Source organism: Pomacea canaliculata, linkage group LG6 (genome assembly GCF_003073045.1).
Source record: "Pomacea canaliculata isolate SZHN2017 linkage group LG6, ASM307304v1, whole genome shotgun sequence".
Classification (NCBI taxonomy): domain Eukaryota; kingdom Metazoa; phylum Mollusca; class Gastropoda; order Architaenioglossa; family Ampullariidae; genus Pomacea; species Pomacea canaliculata.
The window spans coordinates 30,680,614-30,701,219 of NC_037595.1; positions in this window are offsets into that span (position 1 = coordinate 30,680,614).

Consider the following 20,606-nt stretch of genomic DNA (forward strand, 5'->3'; position numbering starts at 1 on the left):
AAGTGGACAGGACATGTCGGCTGCCGGTGATGCCTGGCAACATGGTCAAACAAATCCAAATTAAACCTTACCAAAGTAAACGAAATTAAAAAGAAGCTACAAGATAATATTTTATTGTGGGCTAAAACAAATTAAGCCGACTTTTTTTTTATATAAATAAATAAGCAAGTGTCTGGCGATACCCTGCACATGAAAGTATGAGTCTGTAGGCGCTGTGGTGGCCATCATGGTGGTCCTCTACAGACAGCTTCCGGTGAATTTCATATCCCACTATCGCCAGCCCGTCGGATACGCCCTCCCGCTATCTCGCCACAGGCGAAAGGCGAATCCAAAAATAGGTAACTCGCATTTCCTCCGAAGATATATAGAGACAAGAATATCTCGGGGGATCATATCAAACAGACTGCAAAGGTACAGGAGGAGCATCTACCCCAGTGTATGTGGTGGCCAACACCAGGCAGGACTGCTTGCTGTAGTACCTGTCCTGCTGCCTCCCTAGTCACGTGCGGGGCTGACTCACAGGTGAGTAGGTCACGTGGCCCCATGTGGAAGGAATGGTAGGTGTGTGAACAGGTGTTCACTAGTCGCAGTGAGTGATAATCTCACTGAGGTCGGACATGGGAGCCACTGGAATATTATGACTTTTAATGCAGCAAACAACCGAGCAACTATTTACACAAGAAACCAAAGTGAGAACGGAGTGTGTGATCATCTTAAATACCACAAATGCACTGCAGCACCAACCAGTGTCACGTGGACAAACCACTGAATTGTGGGTGATCATTCTGGGATGCATGTACTAGACATTATTATTATTATTTGCAACATGTTCACCTGAAAGAGATTGATTGCAGCTGTCAATGTAGGTTCACATAGCTAACCACTACTGTGCATTGTCGTCCTTCCGTTCATCACATCAAACAATTCGTGTAAACGCAAATAAACTTTTGCTTTAATGTGACTATACACGTGTACAAAGAAAGTTCTGGAAGTTTCTGTGTTGTGTTTGTGTTCGCGCATCTCTGGACCACACCCCGGTATGGCTTTGACATTTTCCGGTGTAGCAGGACAACTAAAACTCACGCAGGACACGAAGAATGTAAGGGATAAATAAAACGGAAAGGGTGGAGGACAGTCGCTGATGGGGTTGTCGCCTTTTGCCTCTCCAGACTCCAGAACACTCATTATGCAAGAAATGAAGTGGAAATAAAAACTCTTTTAATGGAATTAATCATTTGGAAACAATGTCCTAACGGGGACGTCAGCTGGACCTCTTATTCCTCCTTCCGCCTCGTCGCACCGCCGTCCTCTCCTCCACTCTTCTCGTCCTTTACTCTGACGTCAGCAAACTCCATTTTCACCTCAGTATCTCCGAGACCACGACTCATCCTGAAGACAGAAGAGGCTACAGAAGGAGTAATTAGAACCGCTGTGAGTACAGTCCATGTTCCCCCTGAGTTCTCTTCCGCCAAAGCTCAGGTAGTGCGCTGTGTGACGTCACTTCCTGCCACTCGGCCTGACTACCGCCGGGTTCGCCCTCACTAGTCCTCGCCAGCGACCCGAGAAAAGTGGAGGGATTATAAAAACACCTGTTTGAGCTCATTCTCAGCCATGCTTACTTTGCCCTACATCTGTAGGAGAAGCACTTCATGTCTGACGCCCCCTGGTGGCTCTGGCAGAAGGTAAGGGAGATAACTTCGCGGCCTTCGTGCAGGCAACTCAAGATGTGGGAAAGCTGCTGCTTGCTTTTGTCTTCACAGAGAAGCGACAGGAAAAAATGCAAAATCTGAAGAAGAGAACAATTTTCAAAATTACAAATAAAGAGAAAACAAATGGTAATAAAAACATCAGGTCACATGATCACATTGTCACCTCCGTGACATCGTTGTGTCAGGGTTAATGTAAGCTTCAGTAGACATGAGTATGTCATGTTCATGGAACTGACCAATAAAAGCGTCTTTATGCTCTCTGCACGAAGAATATTCCCCGTCTATCTTTTATTCACCAATAGAACAAGAAACAAAAGGCAAAATCAGTCGTCAGCCCAATCATCGCCATCCACATCGACGTTTCTTCTCGTTATCACCAGCGCAGCAACAAGACACAGGCGCCATATTGTCGGCAACATGTAGAGGAATTATCTACAAAAACTTGAGTGAAGATGGACACAGCCACGTTGAGCAGCAGAGCGCAGGGTGAAGTTGTGTCGCTGGTTGGTGAGGTTGTAGAAGCACAGAGTACAGGACAGGGAGCAGGCAAGGTCATCAGCGGGTTAAAGGTTAACAAAACACGGACTTCCGGTCCAGAAGGAGACGTCGGACGTTGCAGGCCGAGAATTTGAGAGGAACACGGACAGACACGGGGCTGCTGGGGTTGCACGGCTCGTCAATTGGGGGTTACTTTTGGCGTTTGTCAGCAGCCCGGGGGATCGCATTCTTCTCCCCTGTGTGCGTCGGTGTGTTCGTGCGCGAGTGAGAGTGAGAGAGAGACTGTTATTACATCAGTGTGTGTCAGCACATGTAAGATGTGTTTGAGGGTCTACCATTGCGGGTGTAAGACTACCTTCATTCACAAAGGAAGATAGAGAAGGGCCGAGTGGTCCCTTTATGTCCCCCGATTTCTGTGGCTTCATCCGCTCCTCCTGTTCGTGCCCCACCCTCAGTCACGTGGCCACCAATACAATCTGTCAGTTGAACTTTGACCAGAACAAAGCCTCTGGTCGAGCACCGGAAGTCGCCAAGAAGCAGCACTGTCCCTACAGACGCCAGCGCCATTTCCACTGACTTTTCTCGTTCTTTCATCAAAACATTCACACACACTCTCTGTCTCTCTCTCACAGTGTGACTGTAAAGCTCTTCATGATGACAGGACATCTCGACCTATGACCCTACACAGATGACACAGCATCTCAGTGCACGTGCAGGACGAACAGACGGCGTCTTACAACATGAACTGAGATGGAAAGACAAGGGAAAGACAGAAGGAAAAACATGGCTAACAAATGATGTTCCTTATCCTCACCCTCTGTAGGTGGTTCTGTCCGTCTTCCTTTTCTACATCTTGTCAGTGTCCGAGGATGTTTGGTCCTGTCCACCTGTGCATGTCCTCCCTCTGTCTGCCACTCTTGTCGACTGTTTGCCGATGTCTGTGACGGTTTTGTGATTCTTCTTCATCGACTACCAGCCTCCTACTGTCCTGACCCCACCAACACACCATCCTGACCCCACCAACACCCCATCCTGACCCACCAACACCCCATCCTGACCCCACTACTTTTTGTGCGGAACTGTTCTCTTCATTACCCCGGCTGTCACTCTCTGCTCAGGGACTCGTAATTGATGATGGATCCACAAGCACACACGACTTTCATCTGCCGCCTGCTTCAGCAGTTTCATTCACTGTCATCGTGTTCATGGAGTTCAGTCATCTGTGTGATGTCAAGCATCGGACACCCTGACTGGTGTAGCAAAGCGCCTCCACAACACCTTGATGGAGCGGAAATGTGTTTACAAAATACTTTTATCCTTCAGTCCTTCTTTGAAATGGTCTCGTGATTACCCAGCGACAAAAACAGTTGATGGACGGTGTGTGTCATCACTGATGGCATCCCTGACCTTTGACTGTCGTCTGACGACAGTTGACGATCAGCAGAGCGACTGACCCTAACGGTCCCTTCAGTCTTTTCGACAGTTTGATGAAATGAGTTTGATAAAATGAGATAGTTGATGGTGTTTGTAGCAAGTGATTCAGGACTTGTCAGGAAAAAATGGAGGCTATCTACATCTGTCGTCATGACAACGATGCTGTAATCACAGTTTTCCCCCCTGTCGGTCAGTGTGCCGAGCCGTTGGTGGTCGTCTGCGGGCAGCAAGATGCGTATGCGATGTGTGTTGTGTCTTCAACTAAACACCGACACACATCTGGCGACGGGTACCGCGGGTATCAGTAAACACCGACACACACCTCAGACTTCAGTCAGCAGCACAGCAGCAGCCGCACTCGCTAAACTTTCTTTGTCTCAATCGCAGCCCGCCACCTCTCACTTTTACTTTTTTTTTTTTGCTGATTCAGCTCCCAGATGGCCTAAATTCTCACATCCTCCTCTTTCCGATGTACCCCTCATTGCTTCCCAAACTTCCTCGGTAGTCTTTTTATCCATCGTGCACCCACCCCGCCCGACTTGCAGGCTTCATCGTCAAGGCCTCAGCGCCGTTAGGACCTTTCCCCTCCTCCCTCCTTCCTCCCATCCCCCAACCCTCCCACTCTCCCCATCGCCAGCTCCTCCGTGCTTGCGGTCCATGCGTATCCATGCACTTCAGGTACACAAGTGGATGTGCACGAACAGGTAGACAAACATATGTGCATGAATACATCGTGAATACCTAGTGTGAAGATGCTTACTCACACACGCGCACGCACACACCCACCATCCTCGCCCTCCACACACACACACGCCGGCACAGAAAGGTGGGTGGGGAGCAGGAGGAGGGGGGAGATGCTGCACAGTCTAATGATGTTGTTGACAGACAGACACACGCAGCAGCGATGCGCGCGCCGACGAGGCTCGTAAAGTATGTGAAGAACACCGGGGCGGAGTGGAGTCGAGCCATCCATCGCCTGGAGAAGCAGCTCGCTGCACCACCCGCCACCCGGCCTCCTCCCCGCCTGCACGAGACAAAGACACCGCCCGGCACGCGCCCGGCGACTGACACGGGCCCCACGAGGCACCCGACATCCGGTGCACCCGCCACCCCACATGCCGCTGCGCCTGCCTCTCAGACACTGTCCCCGGGTGGCAGCTGAGCAAGATGCAATGACTCACCCACGTTGACTGGAACCTTACTGGGTGGACTAGGCGTCACCAACAGGGTACCCGACAGTCAAGCCACCAATAAGTAGTCAACACCCTACACAGATGACTGCTCATTCACTCTCTGTAGGAAACAGCCAGCCGCCTATAACCCAAACCCACGAACTTTTTAAAATATTTTTTAAAGGATTTTTAACATCTGTTGAAGTGAACGTGTGCTAGCTGTGACTGATGCCGCATCCCCGGGTGCAGGGTTTTGACAAAGCACCCGGCCTCGTGTGGTTTTCTCGTTCACAAAAGCTCAGCGACTGGAGAAAGTCTGTGGAGTGAGTGAGAGACAGCTTCACGTTTACTTTGGATCTTCTACATAATAATGAAAAAAAGTTGCTAATTTTTATTAAAATAGTTTGGACATTGAATAGCAGTTAGGTATCGAATAGTGGGTCTAACGTGAACAAAATAATAATTATTATCGGCATTATTGCTAGTTCTCTGTGATGTGCATCTACAGAAGCCCCTCAACAGACCTGCCGACAGTTCGTGCGATGAGTCGCCATCATCAGCTCTCGACAGTCAGATGCAGACCGACCTCACACATCTCTCTCTCTTATTCAAGCGCCACAGACAGGTAACTGTACCTGTCCACCCGTCACCTGAGACCAGGACATCGACGTCACTAACCGTCGTTTGTCGTAGCGCCCTTGGCACCTGTCACCCCGAGCGAACTTACTGCGCGGCCAGGTGAACAAACTGACAGGTGGTCTGAGGGAGAAAACATTACAGATACCCTCGGGAGTATAGCCTTACACCCGGGGTGTACTTTGAAGTTCTATATCAGAAAGTTTAGAAGTCACATCGTTAATTTTACATAATTACCTGCGTGCAATTTACTGACTTGTGTCAGGTGTGAATGTCGGTAGACATTTCAGTTTATTTCTGTGTGGGATATTTTCTCACTAGTCGGTTATTACGGAAATTGTTTATGTGTGAGCCGAGAGGTACCTGGCTGAGTGGCTGAGGTGTGTGTGTGTACAGGTCACAGCAAAGGTGAGGCAACGGCATGCCAACCGTTACATTGTTACAACATGGTCCGTGGTGACGGACGTCTTTTGCTTGGTACTTGGTGCACTTGGTGTTTCCGTCACACTCCAGTGAACTCTGTTCATTGTTCTTCTCGCCCCAGACTGTGGATGCCATTACCATTTTACCAATTAATAGCCGATTAATTAGTTCTTATTTTGTGAATTATTTTCCGACATAGAGAAGCAAGGCTTAGTGAGACCTTTACACTCTATTGACTGTCCTCTGACTGAGATGTGGGCCACTTGTGGGCCAGTTGGTGTCCTGTGTCCTGTGACACGTCTTGTGCCCTCCGGTACTAAAATGCAGTCAGTAATAAAACATAATAGCCATAAGCAACAGTCGGTGGACAAGCCACGAACACCTCGCTGGTGTGTGACGTAGGCAAACGTCATAAAGCGGCCCTCGACCTCGCCTCCACGTTCTCCAACTTTAAACGTCACGGTTATCGCTTTGATCATCCAAGCGTCGATGAAACTCTGCTTTAGAGACGAAACACGTCTGGTGAGAAAGACGAACGGTCACGTGTGTCTGTCTGTCTGTCTGTGATGGGGGAGGGGAGTAGTGCTTCAGATCTCTTCTAAGACTGACGAGTTATTTTTTGCTGTTGTTGTCGTCCGGACCTAACCCAAAACTGACGCAAAAATAAGTCTTGTGAAATGTTTAACTTAACACGCGCGCGCACACACACACACACACTCATGGAGAGACAAGAGAAAGAGATTGAGAGAAAAGAGAAGTGAACAACAAAAGTTTCTCTACCAGCACAGTAGCCAGTGGTGGTGACCAGTGACCTGTGTGCCTAGTGTCGGAGCAGGCAAGCGTGACAGGGTCACGTGTCCATGAATGAAGGCTGTAGCCTTATTAGCATTCCCCCGGCTGCTGACGTGGCCGCCATTCAAGACTCGGCCATCCAGTGTCAGGAGTCGGGGGGTGCGAGTACTTACCCAGGCCTGCCTGACTATTACACATGGCGAGAATGGCAATTTGACTTAAGTGTCGATGATTCACGTGATGTAAATGTCTGGTGGTGAAAGTTGCTGGCTTGTCGCCACATTCCTCGTGGTCAGCGCCGCATGGAATGCAGTGATCCCCCGGCCACGACTGAGTGATGAGCTGTGAACACCTCATTAACAGTCTCTGCATCTCACAGCTTCACACTCACATCTCTCACACAGCTCGTCATCACACCCTCTACTACACCCCACCCCACACACACCTCCTGTAAAAACAAGTTTTATTTACTGACATCAGTGAACGCAATGGCAATCATCGTGTTTACTGTACAGCCAGACCAGTTCCTGCTTTTAGTGTTTATAGTTAGTTGATGTTAGTAAACAACAAACACACAGCTGATCTGTGACACCGAGTGCTGGTCAGTGGAGGTGACGTGACCCCAGCGATGGTCTTGTAACATCCACGTCACTGCTTTTGTTTATTTATGTAATCGTATTATAAAGCTCTTAGAAATTGTTCGTGACACATGTGCGATGAAATGTTGTTGTGAGCTTTTCTTCTGTCCCGAATAATAAATTAAAATTAAAATGTTGATTGAATCTGACAATTTCATATATATACTATTCTAGTCAATCTTTCATTTTATATATTTATATATCTATTTTATTGATGAGTGACCATGTGTGAGTGTTGTAACGAAATGCTTGCATGTTAATGAAATGCGTTGAGTCAGAAAACACAGAGCAGTCAAGCGTGACAGGTGTCACACCTATAAACTGTCACCAGTGTCAGTAAATGACAAAGTCTGTCATTGCAGCAATCAGTCAGACATGTTCAGTGATTGTTTCTCGTGATATTTGGCGCTTGAGTTCGTTTACTTGAGTTTGTTTAAAATACACGATTACTGTTACTGCGATTACAATTATTGACACGCGGCAACATCGAGAAATATTTAGACAACTCAAGTTATTGTGTGACGGCATCGTCCGTCTGTCGTCGTCGCCGATGACTTGAGATAACAGCGCCTCTGTCCATCTTCCGCACAATCCGTGGGAAGCAAGAGGGGTGGGGGATAGGGGTGAGGATGTGTTACTGAGTCTCTCTTGGTGGTACTGACAGTCTCTCTCATCTCTGTCCCTCCCCGTCCTCACTGAGTGCCCTCCCACCCTGTAACCGCCAGCCTCCGCCGCTGGCAGCCCTCGTGACGTCACAGGCACGTGGGGTGGTGGAGTCGGTGCTATCCACTGGTGTCCGTGCTGCGTGACCGCCAGCATCTGCTGTGCTGACCCCTGTCCACCGACCGTTGGCGCCGACTGACATCAAAGGGTTCACGATAGTGCTGCCACGCTTGGCAGACTTCTAGTTGTCAGGAAGTGTGCGGGCGGAGATAAGAGCGGGGGCATCGAGGCCACTGTGATTGGGAGGAAATGCTGAGTACCAAGTGCTTTGTTTACCTCTGTCACGCATGCGCAGTCAGACCAGCTTCAAGACGTGCGCAACACAACACACGTGACGTCACATCCGCAGCAACAGCAACAACATCGAGACGAGCTCCACAGAATCCTTAGAATCCTTAGAATCCTGCGGCACTCAGTCAGACACCAACATGAGCAGGATTGGACTATTGGGAGACTTACACGTGTAAACCTGTAACAGCTACAGCACAACACGAGTATCAACTGACAACTGTAGTCATCTGTAGGTCTCATCTCTACTCATATTGATAAACCATACCTGTAGGTCTCAAGTGTTGATAAACCGTACCTGTAGGTCTCCCTACTACTCAAGTGTTGATAAACCCAGCTGTAGGTCTACTAGAGTTTCACAGAAGAGTGTTTATTTACTAGTTTGCGTTGCCTCACCAATGAGGCCTCAGAATATGTCAGTACATGTGTCAACATTTTAGCAAGAAGAAAACTTTTGCCAACTAGTTTCGTTGTTTTTCTGTCCAACCCTGGTGAAGCTGCTGGGGCTGGAAAGGAAACATTTGCAGGTATGTGCCCCCGTCCCGTGCCCCGGGTTCCGCTACCTGTGCCCCCAGTTCACAGCCGGGCTCCAAGCAAACTGTTAAACACAGTGAAGGCGCATGTCAGTCACGTCAGGCAGGGGGGACCGTGTGACAAAGCAAATGAACACCCGGGGGGATCCCAAGGTGGCGGACACCAGGTCGACGACATCAAAAGGACGGAGGTGGTCCGGCGCTGGTGTCTGTTGGTCTGCTCCGGTGTCCTGGGTGTCCGGTGTCGTGTCTGACAAACGTGGTCTCTCACCTGTCGTGACGTGGGGCTCTTAGCGCGCGGAACTCACGCAGTGTGTGTCACGTGACCTGTCCCCCACCACACACACACAACCTACCGCCAAGCGAGTCTGTGTGTGTGTGTCGAGGTAGGACACCAGCTTCATTCAGAGCCAAGCGACGATCTGTCAGTCCGTGGGGCAGACGCCATGAGGGATGTTACATTTCCATGTTTGTGTGCGTTAATTTTATTTATCATTATGTGAGAGAGATTACAAACTATTGAAGTAGCTAATGTTGTGTTCCAAGTAGGCGAGGGTTTGCTTGACAGTACAAGAAAGCGAAACATTTACAGTAAATGTCGACATCTAAAGTCTCGTTAAATTCCATCTCCGTGCTGCTCTTCCAGTCTGGTGGTCAGCAGCTCACCCATGTTCTTCTCGGCCTGGAGCTGCCGGATGCTCGGCAGTTGTGAGACGATGCTCGTGATGAAACAGCCAGCATCTGTCTACCACAACTCTCGTCTACATCGTCTACATTGTCTACAAAGATGGAGGAATGGTTGTGGCGCCTAGACTGCGCTTTTAGATGACTAGAGCTCGTCTCTACACGTGACACCCACGGGGCTGTTGACACCCGGCCTGTCTGTAGTCTACCCGTATGTCACTCAGTAAGTCTGTATCAAACAAGTAGTTCCTCGTGTTACTCAGTACCCTTGAAGTAGCGAGCTCAGTGTCAGAAGGTGGGTGACCTCTGCCCTCCAGTCTCAGTCCTTGTTGTCGGTGAGCCAGTGCGTGTCGTCAGGCAGTCCTGTGTGTTGGGCGTGGGTGACAGCTGGTGTGTTGGTGTGTTCTAGACTTATATCTAAAGACTGTAGATAAGAAACGAGAGGGTGGCAGTGTATGGGGGATCGTGCTAAGATTAACCGGTACCCGTATGTCACCTTTACAAGCGGAATGGTATGTAGAAATATGTGTACAAACTTTAAATAACCGCGTTGAACAACAACAACAACGACGACGACGACGACGACAACTGTATGGACTAGGTTTTGACGGAGAGGTGAACAGGGGAGGTTCCCAAGCCACTGTGGACATAAGCTCGTGAGTAATGAATAGTCATCATTGCACCGTGTGCCCACCTCTTACTGTAGCAGTGACGCGCACAAAGGTTCTAGAAACATGCCGACGAAAAGGTCATTCTAGTCTGTACCACGTGACCCGACTGGCATGCCTCAAAGACTAGAGGGCTGAGGGGGTATACACTCTGGCTGGCACTTGCAGTAAGTGTTGGTGTTTGCGACACGAGCCGCTGACACGTGTTCATACCGACTGACGGCTGATGCTTCCACCCGCAGAGATCAAAGCCATCAGGGCCGCGCGACAAAGGTTCAAAGGTCACTCGTGTGTAGCAGAGCCACTTGCTGCTGTAACCTGTGGTTAGTATACACGGCAACAGTAGTTTTGAAATTGTCTCCAGTAGTGTCACATAGCGGCTGTCGCTCGTGTAAAACTGAAATACTTACTGACACTTAGCTCTGCTGCATGATGTGGCTGCTAGCGTCGCCTGGCGGTACACAGTGGTATCAACACAGCACGTGCTCCAGTATAACGTGTAGTGACGTGTGTCAGTAGGTAGTGAGTCTCACAGCTCTGTTAGGTTGGCTGCTACACCACCTTCAACCCAGTCCCCTCATCGGTGTGCTGACGCTGCATGTCACAACAATAGCACAAGCCCACTGTCACTAGACTGACACAAGCCCACTGTCACTAGTCTGACATGTCACAACAGTAGTCCAACCCAGCTGTCACTAGTCTGACATGTCACAACAGTAGCACAACCCAGCTGTCACTAGTCTGACACAAGCCCAGTGTCACTAGTGTGACATGTCACGAGAAGCACTCAGTAACTCTGTGTATTGACACTAGGCTCAACCCTGCCGCCCACGCTATCAGTAGGTTGAAGCCTACGACAGAAGCTCAACCACCCGCCGACAAGTTATCACGGGGGGGGACAGCGGTGCTAGACGTGCCGCCAGTTACCTCCCTTGCATCGTGTCATGCGCACACGGCCTGACAGCGCGCACGATGGCGCAGCGGACAGGGTCAGTGCCAGCAGACGACCGCTGCTCCTGGTCAGTGATGGACTTCAGTGCCAACCAGCGCCCCCTGGAGGAGTATGGCGGCGCTCCTGTCCTCCTTCCTTCTTACTTTCTTCACTTCCGTCTTCTGTTTCAACTTTTAGCGGCTGATGTGTCGCTACGGAACGGACAGGTCCCGGGACTGACTGGTCGTAAATGTGAAGTACAGACTGTGAAGTACTGCGATGTGAAGTACAGTGTGTTCAGTATGTGAAGTATAAACTGTCAAGTTCAGAGTGAGAAGTACTGTGATGTGAAGAGAAGACTGTGTAAAGTGAAGAAGACATTGAGAAGTACAAACGGTAAAAGAACAGACAGTAAGACACAAAGTATAAACTGATGGACAGACAGACATCTCAACACAATGAAGCGCTTACCTTCAGTGGAAGTGCAGGTGGGAGGTGAGCCTATCCAGGTGTCAGGCGACACTCGAGTCTGTTGATGTGAGTGTCATTGTGTCAGTGTGTCACTGAGCATTGCTAGTGAGCAGTCACACCTCTCAGTATGGCATCACCAGTCATCGTGACATCCGCTCGTCATTCACCTCACTGTACACAGTGAAACACCATCGTCAGCCATGTTGTAATGCGCTGTTATCACTCACATTATCACACAGTATTACATCATCACGTGCCTGTGGTGTAGCAAGACAACACAGTGGCATGTGTACACCAACATACACGTGTCCCGGCATGCTGTGTACAGACACGTGTACGTGGAGAGCAGGCAATGTACAACATACACATGTCGAGGTTTGTTTACACGCATGCAACGTGTACTTCAAGATGTGTACAAGACAGGAACAGCAGGTGTGTGGTGTGTGGTGTGTGGTGCAGCTGTCATGTAGGTCACGGCGTGGTCAAGGAGGTCAGACTACACGCTGACACGGTGAACAGCAAGTTGACCTACTTTCACTGTCGGCGTGTAAAGAGGTCACGAGTACTGGCCAGGTTGTAACCACTGTCAGTAAGAAAGAAAAAAAGAACAACACGAAGAAAGCGAACAACAATAAAATGAAGCGAAAGAGTAAACACCGAGAGAAAGCAAGACCACAGAGAAGGAACAACGAGCTGTCAGTGACTTGTACTCAGGTACAACACATGTTTACAAACTATAATGATGTGACTTACTAACAACACTGAGTACACACTAGTGCAATACTCAGGTACAACACATGTTTACAAACTACAATGTTATTATATCTTCTCCCATCAACACATCGCTGATACTCTGACAGTCGTGTTGTACACACATACACATACAAACATGTTTACACGGCGATGTCCACGTTGTGACGACCATCATGTACATCGTAAACAGCTAACAGGAAAACTGTGAAGCTGTTAAAGTAAATATTCCACCCACCAAAAACGCGCGAAAAACAGAGTGAAAGAGAGAGAGTGAAAGAGAGAGTGAAAGCAGGAGACCTAACGGTATTGGATGAGGATTTAGGTGACAGTGGCTTGATTAAAGCAACAAGTGCCGACATGCCAGCAGAAGTCGTCTTTGTTGTTGAGACGTAAACAACTCCTCGCCTGTAGCCAGCGGACAGTGGGCTGCATTCCTGGGCGGTCGGCATTCTGCGAGTCTGAGACCAGACTGTGGCGCCACCTGCTGACCCGGCCTGAGGTCCTCGTGATGTACGGCACCCGGCACGTCACCACAAACAACTAGAGTGCTCACGCGAGCTGCTCCCTCCCGTCTGACTACCTCCCTTCTGACTATCCTCCCTTCTGCTTACTACCTCCCTTCTGACTGTTTGACTACCTCCGCTCTGACTACTTCCATTCTTTCTTCTGTCTTCAAATGATTTGCACATAAACGTCTAAATGACTTACTGGTGTGTTGAAATAATAGCAACTTGTATTAAGAATATTTATCACCACTGAACAGTCCTGAGACGATTCCAGTTCAGCCATTAACAGTGTTCACTGTATCAATGAACACGACTGCTAAGTAGGAAGGTCAGGAGGTCAAGCTACATCCAATCCATTTCATCCTTGTCAATGTGATAATGGCTGAGAAAACATTTCACATGTAATGTACTTTTTTCCCAGAATAATGTTTTCCGCTCGCGGCGCTAGTTTGTCACGTGGAGCTGTGTGACGCATGAAAAGCCCGCGTGACGTCACGAAGCACGATGACCACGTGCTGCACGCTAACTACGGGACGTGGAACACGTGGCAGTATGAAAGGAAGACAGAAGTGAGCGGATATTACGTGACTGTGACAGTCTGTGTTCACATCCACACAAGCCGGGGGAACATCTGCTGCCGGTCCTGCAGGCGGCTATCAATACGCGGGGGTCGGCGGGGGTCGGCGTGGTTCTGCAGTTACAGGTCGTCTGCTGAACTTCCTCTTGCACCTGTTCCGCTTTCTTTGTCACGCGGTGTGCAGGTGGTTCACAACCTCCTCAGTCGCCATTTTCCCCTCTCTCTTTCTCTTATTTATATCTCCCCACCCTCCTACCCTCCCCCCCCACACACACAGCTGATTGTATTTAGAAGAGAGAGTGGGAGGAAGCTGAGTGTACATGGCCACCTTCTCCGGAAGTTGAAGTCTCTCTCAGTCTCCCGTAGATATCATCAGCTATTTTATACATCCCTTATAAAGACTGTGTTGTTCCTGTCGTTCATCTGTTTGTACAATCGTTTACAAGAGCAGGTCACGTGGTGTTGTTCACACCTGTTGAGCCAGTCAGCCAGCCCTGGGTGGCCTCCAGACTGTGGCAGGAGGATGTCTGCAGTTCCACGGGAGGCGACTCTGGGTGCAGGACCAGCAGACGGAGGCAGTGTCCGTCGTGTCCGTCGTGTCCGTCGTGTCCGCCGTGCGACTTGTGAATGTTGCTGTGTGCGATGAATGTAGATAAAGTGAGTGAACGACGACTGGACGAGGGTCTGTTTGGAGGAGAGGTTTGTGTTGTGCTTTTGTTGATTGTTGTGTCACTCAGTACAGAGCTGCTGCTAACTGCTCCATGAGGTAAACAAAGTCGCATCTTACCTGAGGTGTCGGGATGAAGCAAATGGCTCTCTGCCCTTCTCTCTCTCTAACCTCCGCCCCTCCTAAGCCCCTCCATACAAATGATTTCACTGAGAGAGAGAGAGAGGGAGGAGTAGGGCAGAGGGTGGGTGTGCACACTGGCCATGTGTCTGCATACGAGTCCGTGTGTCTGTCCACGTGCACGCACGCAGCATGACCAGACGTAAGGTATCCGCCCTCCAGTGAGGTACAGGTGAGTGCGGCACAGGTATCCTTTAGCTCGGCAAAGTCTCGCCACCTTCACCTGTCTGCATCAGGTGAGGGTTCGGATCTGCTGTTGTTACCTTCTGCTCCTCACCTCGCGTGGGACTTTCTCTTCACGTCTTCTGATCGATGTCACCTGACACCTGTACAAATATATCGCCACTGTCCACGTGTAGGGAGGAGGAATAATGTCATTTGCATGTTGCGGGGATAAGCATTGATCGCTTTTATCATCATCTTACTCGGTGAAAAAGAAACAGCGAGGAAAAGACGATGGAAAAAAAAAAACCGTGTTGTTACCGTCCACAAATAATCTGTTGTGATACGTTCACTACCTGGCGGTACAGACAAGATAAACAACACAAACATCCCACTAGCTTCTTTTTGTACAAACTTCGTATTATTTCGTCTTTTCTCAAAATTCAGTCGAAATGTGAGTGAGTGAGTGAGGGAGGGAGGAAGACGGACGTACAGCCTATCAAATGTCGAGGTTGCTAGCGACTGTGGTGTACAAGCAGATTTCTCTGCCCCCAAAAGGATAGAAGGTCGTCGACCTAAGTTTCTGTTAGTGAACAACCTAAATATTTACATACCACTTCCTGTGGGGGAGGGCTACCCTATCGCCTCGTTTAGGAAGTAGGTCAGTGAAAGTTGTGTTTGATCTGCTGTACACACAGTCAGTCAGTCAGTCAGATAGTGTGCACAGCGCTGTGCTCACCACAGGCGCAGTGATGTGGCAAGCTGGGCTGGCAGACTGACTGACAGACTGACAGACTAACACACTGACAGACTGACTGACAGACTAACACACTGACAGACTGACAGACAGACAGACAGACTGACCGACTGACAGACTGACAGACTCACATACTAACAGACTGACTGACTGACGCACAGACTAACAGACTAACAGAATAACAAACAGACTGACAGACTGACTGACAGACTAACAGACTGACTGACAGACTAGCAGACTTACAAACTAACATACCAACAAACAGACTAACAGGCTAACAAACCAAGCAGGTAAGTCTTTGACAGGAACAAGTGAGATCAGAAGAGAAAGCAGATGAACACCAAGACAGTAAACAACAACAATGTAATGGGCAGCAAGACTGTAGCAACAGTTGTCAGTCATCTGCAATGCTGCCTGGAGTGTAGAGCGAGGCGAGGACTGAGGAGACGTGTTCTGAATGAGGACAGCGTGGTGTGACGTCGCCGGCTGGTACACCAGTGACATCGTCTGTTGCTCCTGACGTGACGTCACATCCAGCCTCACTGTGGCACCTTGTGACGTTCCAGTCCAGTCAGTGATAACCAGGCTAATGGCCAGGCGCCAGGTGAGCAGCAGGATGGCGAGGTGTTGGAGTGCGTGAGCAAGCACGCTCACACGCAGCATATTCACTCACACACACACACTTGCATAAGCGAGGACCAGTCACGAGGCAAGCAGCTAGGAGGTCGTCAGGAAAACAACAAATAAACAAGAAAAGATGTAAAGACTAGAAATGAGGTTTTTTTTGTAAAAACAAAAGACAGACACAATATTCGGTTTTGTTTCAAACGATAGATAAGCGGAGAAGAACAAGAACTGGAGAGAAAGTGAAGGTGAGCATCTGGCGGTCACACACACCTTCGTGACGTCACTGATGTATGATAATGCACCGCACGATCATTCTGATCACGTCACAAGCCTATCAGTCTCGGAGATGGATCGCGTCACTGGCGTACCGGAAGGTGAGCTGGGTCACGTGACTTGACACACCTCGCGTGATGACCCGGATGACGATACTGACGTCGCCCTGGCAAAGCTCGTGCGATATGAACCTTCACTCGCTGACATTTCTTCTTTGCTTTCATCACCAGGCATCTCTGATGACCTGACTCCATTGTTGTGTTGCGCTCCGTGGAGAACTCTTCCTCCTCCTCCTTCTTTCTCTCTCATTTTATTTATTTATTTTTTTTTGAGGTGTTGGTAAAGACGTTTGCACATTGTTTCAACTGACTGTTGTTTGGGGCGTGTGTAGACGAACATTTGCGAGATTTCGCGATGCGGCTTTGTGTGGACATGAAGCATTGTATTGTAATGAGCTGACTGACGTCTAGACACCGGAAACACCAGACGTGCCGGCAACTACCTGCACTCTACACTCTACACTCGTGGTGGGCGAGCTTACTCACCGCTCACTGCTCACTACTCACCACTCACCACTCACTCCTCACCACTCACCACTCACTGCTCACCACTCCCTGCTGACTGCTCACCACTCACCGCTCACTACTCACTGCTCACCACTCACTACTCACCACTCACTGCTCACCACTCACTACTCACCACTCACCACTCACCACTCACCACTTACACTCACTACTCACTACTCACCACTCACTGCTCACTGCTCACCACTGCCAGGCGCCAGACAAGGGCTGCATGCACAGTAGCCAAGTCAGTAGACTAACCAGCAGTTTGGGAAAAATACAAATTTCTTTTTTGTTGTCTCTCTATTTTGAAATGAGCTTCAATATCAACAGCTCATCAACCACATCAACTCACCAACAACATCAAGGTCCCAGCAGCTTGCACCGTGCCACCTGGGAAGGTAGGATGGAGGGGGAGGGAGATGTACTGTAACTAAATGGCAGGAAGGTGGTTTGTAGTGTTCCAGACATGTTGCCAGAATGGAGAAAACTTTAGTCGCCCAAATAATCTCGTGTCCTTTGTGCGTTGTTAGAAAACACAACTTTTTTCTTAATTTGAGCATTTTGCTCACCCTCGCTTAGTGAATACATCCACAGGGACGTTGGTAGTTCAGGTGACTGCTGCCCATACCCCTCCATGGCACTGGGGTGTACATCAGCTGTGAGAATCCACGTCAGACCTCACTGCATTCCACTAGATGAACAGAATTTTGAAATAGAGAATTCTCCTACAAACAGCGATGGTCCTTACAGACCTGTTGTGGTGCATCGGGTAGCACTCTACCTGTGATATCGGGTACTCTACATGTTTCACTGATGTCTATATGAAATACAAAGACTTACTGTCCACCACACTCTGTGTCTCCTGACCTCGCTCATTGATTTCTGGGAATGTAGGAGTGAAGTGTCTCACGCATCTCTCACTTCTGCAGGGACCCGGATGAAGGAAGGAGAGGAAGGAACAAGAGGCGAGTAGGGTAAACATCGGCTAGACTACGTGAAACTATTTATAGAACGATTGTTTACAGGAAGATGTAACATCGGAATGACAATGACTGTCACTGTTCATGTCGCGCATGCGCTGCTACTGTCTGAGTATCAATCACCGACACGTTCACATGTGATGTTGAGCCTCGTGCTGCTCACTTCACTTTCTCTTCTGTCATCTTCAGTCGTGCACACCCACAAACAAGTTTTTATTTCCTCTCGATGATAGGCACTGCATTCTGGAGACATTTCTCAAAACTAAACTCGCTGTAACAGTTTACTGACCACTGGGAGGATCATCTGAGAGGTCAGTGGTTCATCAGGCTCCGTGGTTTTGTGGGCTGTGAACTCCTGGTACATTGGTACCTTATATAGTCTTTACATCTTCTAAGCATAAATTCCAATGAATTCACACACACACACACACACAGACACAGACCACATACACACACACACTGCATAAAGAACAGGTGAAAAAAAAGCATCGATCACCTACCCGCTCTCTACCATCAACAGGAAGACACGCCGGGGTTATCAGCCCACGAGAGGAGATGTAGGATGCGAGATGTGCGTGCACTTGTTTGCAGTTGACAGAGGATGCAGCTGCTGGACCAGTGGGAGGGCACGACTGACTGACTGACTGCTGGTGTCGGATGACGGACAAAACAAAGAAGGACAATGCCACCAGGCGGCTACCCCGGCATCGGAACCGGGTGTCCAGCGCGGTTTTCCTGCTCACATGGCGGGTGTAGTTGTGTAGTTGTGTAGTTGTGTAGTTGTGTAGTTGTGTTGACAGACTTCACACAAATGTTGTCCAAGGTCTACTTGTGTTATTTATTCTCTTTTGGTAATAAAGGGGAACTCAGATGTCGATGATGGTGGACTGGATCCCCCACGGACGCAATGTTTGTGATGGAAGACCACATTCATGTACAGCAGGCAGCCTCTTGTCCCCCAGCTCTGTGGTACTGGGTTAACTAAAGTTAGTCAGACATCCGCAGACATGCTCTGATCCTTCCAACAAAAAACTTCAAAGATACTGAAAAAGTCAGGCGACACAATACAGAGGGTGTGCCTCGTGTTCTTCCTGTCACCGAGCTGCGACTGATCTGTGTCCTCCATCCTCAAGATGCTCATCAACAAACAAACAGAATGAAGGTGTAAGAGAGGAACACAGGGGGAGGTTCACAGCCTGACATCCACGTGTGGCACTGAATGACTGATGTCGTGAGCTAAGTTCACCTGCAAACGTTTATATATATACACACATGTGTTTATATATTATATATATATCTGTAGGTTTCGTCTTGAAAACACAAACATACACACGCATAGTAATTGCATAAAGCTTGTGGTGAGTGACCTTCAGTTAATTACACCAATGAACCTCGTGTGGTTATCTTAATCTGCTAATACACACAGTACACACCTGTACCGCTACACGGCTGTCACTAGTCTGTAGCTCATGACACAGAAGTATCCCGGGTACATGACACAGAAGTATCCCGGGTACATGACACAGAAGTATCCCGGGTACATGACACAGAAGTATCCCGGGTACATGACACAGAAGTATCCCGGGTACATGACAAAGTAATCAGGGTTTCTGCTTACACAAAAAATTGCGTACAGTACGCATTAAAAGTTCAGAGGACCCCTTCAATTTTCATCAATGGGGTCCCAGGGACCCCTTCATATTTGGGCGAAGAACATACAAAGTTGGGTAAGTGTAGTGTCGGACATCGTAGACCAATCTATTGTTGTCGTCTGCTACAAGGTGAGAGTTACTTCCCTTGCACTGACTTTTTTCCCTCACGGGGAAGAGTTCCATCGTTGACAGCGTGGTTAAAATCATCGTCTCAGAATCAGAGAGAACGTGAGCACCCCAAGTACAGTGAGCATAAGCTCATCACAGATGCTTGCACAGACTTCATGGCACAGAAATCTCGCTGTTTCTGACTAGACATTACAGTGCTTTGTGTGCATGAAAGGCAGTTGAACAAAGTATGTTGATTTGTTGATTTTTTTTTCAACTTAGTAAAGGGACCCCTTAGACTGGCTTAGAGTTAGCCTGGGACCCCTTAGAAATGTGAAGAAGTACAGTAGAGGTCTGCGCAAGTAAACATGTACAGGCCACAGACAGGCTGTGTTCTAGTGTCAGCAAGCCACCAAGCCACTATTGTCAGGATGCCTGGTCATCTGCCATTGATTCTCATCTGATAAGATTGTGAATCTTGAGTGTATAGATGTTGTCAGACTATGTTTGCCTCCAGGAACGATTTGCTTTGATATCAGTGGGCAAGGGAGCCACAGGGGGATGTGAATGACACGTGCGGCACCTTGTGTGTCCTCCCACATCCACAGGAGGATTGTCTTGTTCTCCTCCCCCAGCAACTAGCGGTGGCAGTGTGAAGATGGTGACCTGCCCCGCCTGTCGGGGAATCATCAGTAGCCGACTGGTTTCCCTCTCATTGTAGACATTGTAAGCACTGCTCACACATGTTTGGTACCAAGCCATGCTTAGTAATATTCTCCAATATTGTGTTATTTCTGTCAGCACCAGGCAAAGGTCGTGTTCAGTCGTGCGGAGGTCACTTGCATACAACGACTACAACAGGCGGCGGCCTCCCACACCTTGGTGCAAACAACACCAGCACCCGAGACGTCTGGGGAAAGGGTGTGGGACAGCAGGAATCGAACGCCGAGTCTTTTGATTCATTTGTGCTGCATTCACTCACTTCCTCCCGTGAAGAATAGAAGCTTGTGGACACGTGACATCTATATTTAGCAGCTGACTGATGTGTATTCACACTTTCACAGAACACAAGTATCGCGGAAACTCGCAAATACCAGTTCTTCGCTCATTTCTAGATGTTAAAACACATGAAACAACACATGTTGCTCTGTAAACGTGAGAAACACCTTGGTGTCTGTTAGTCTGTCTGTCTGTGTGT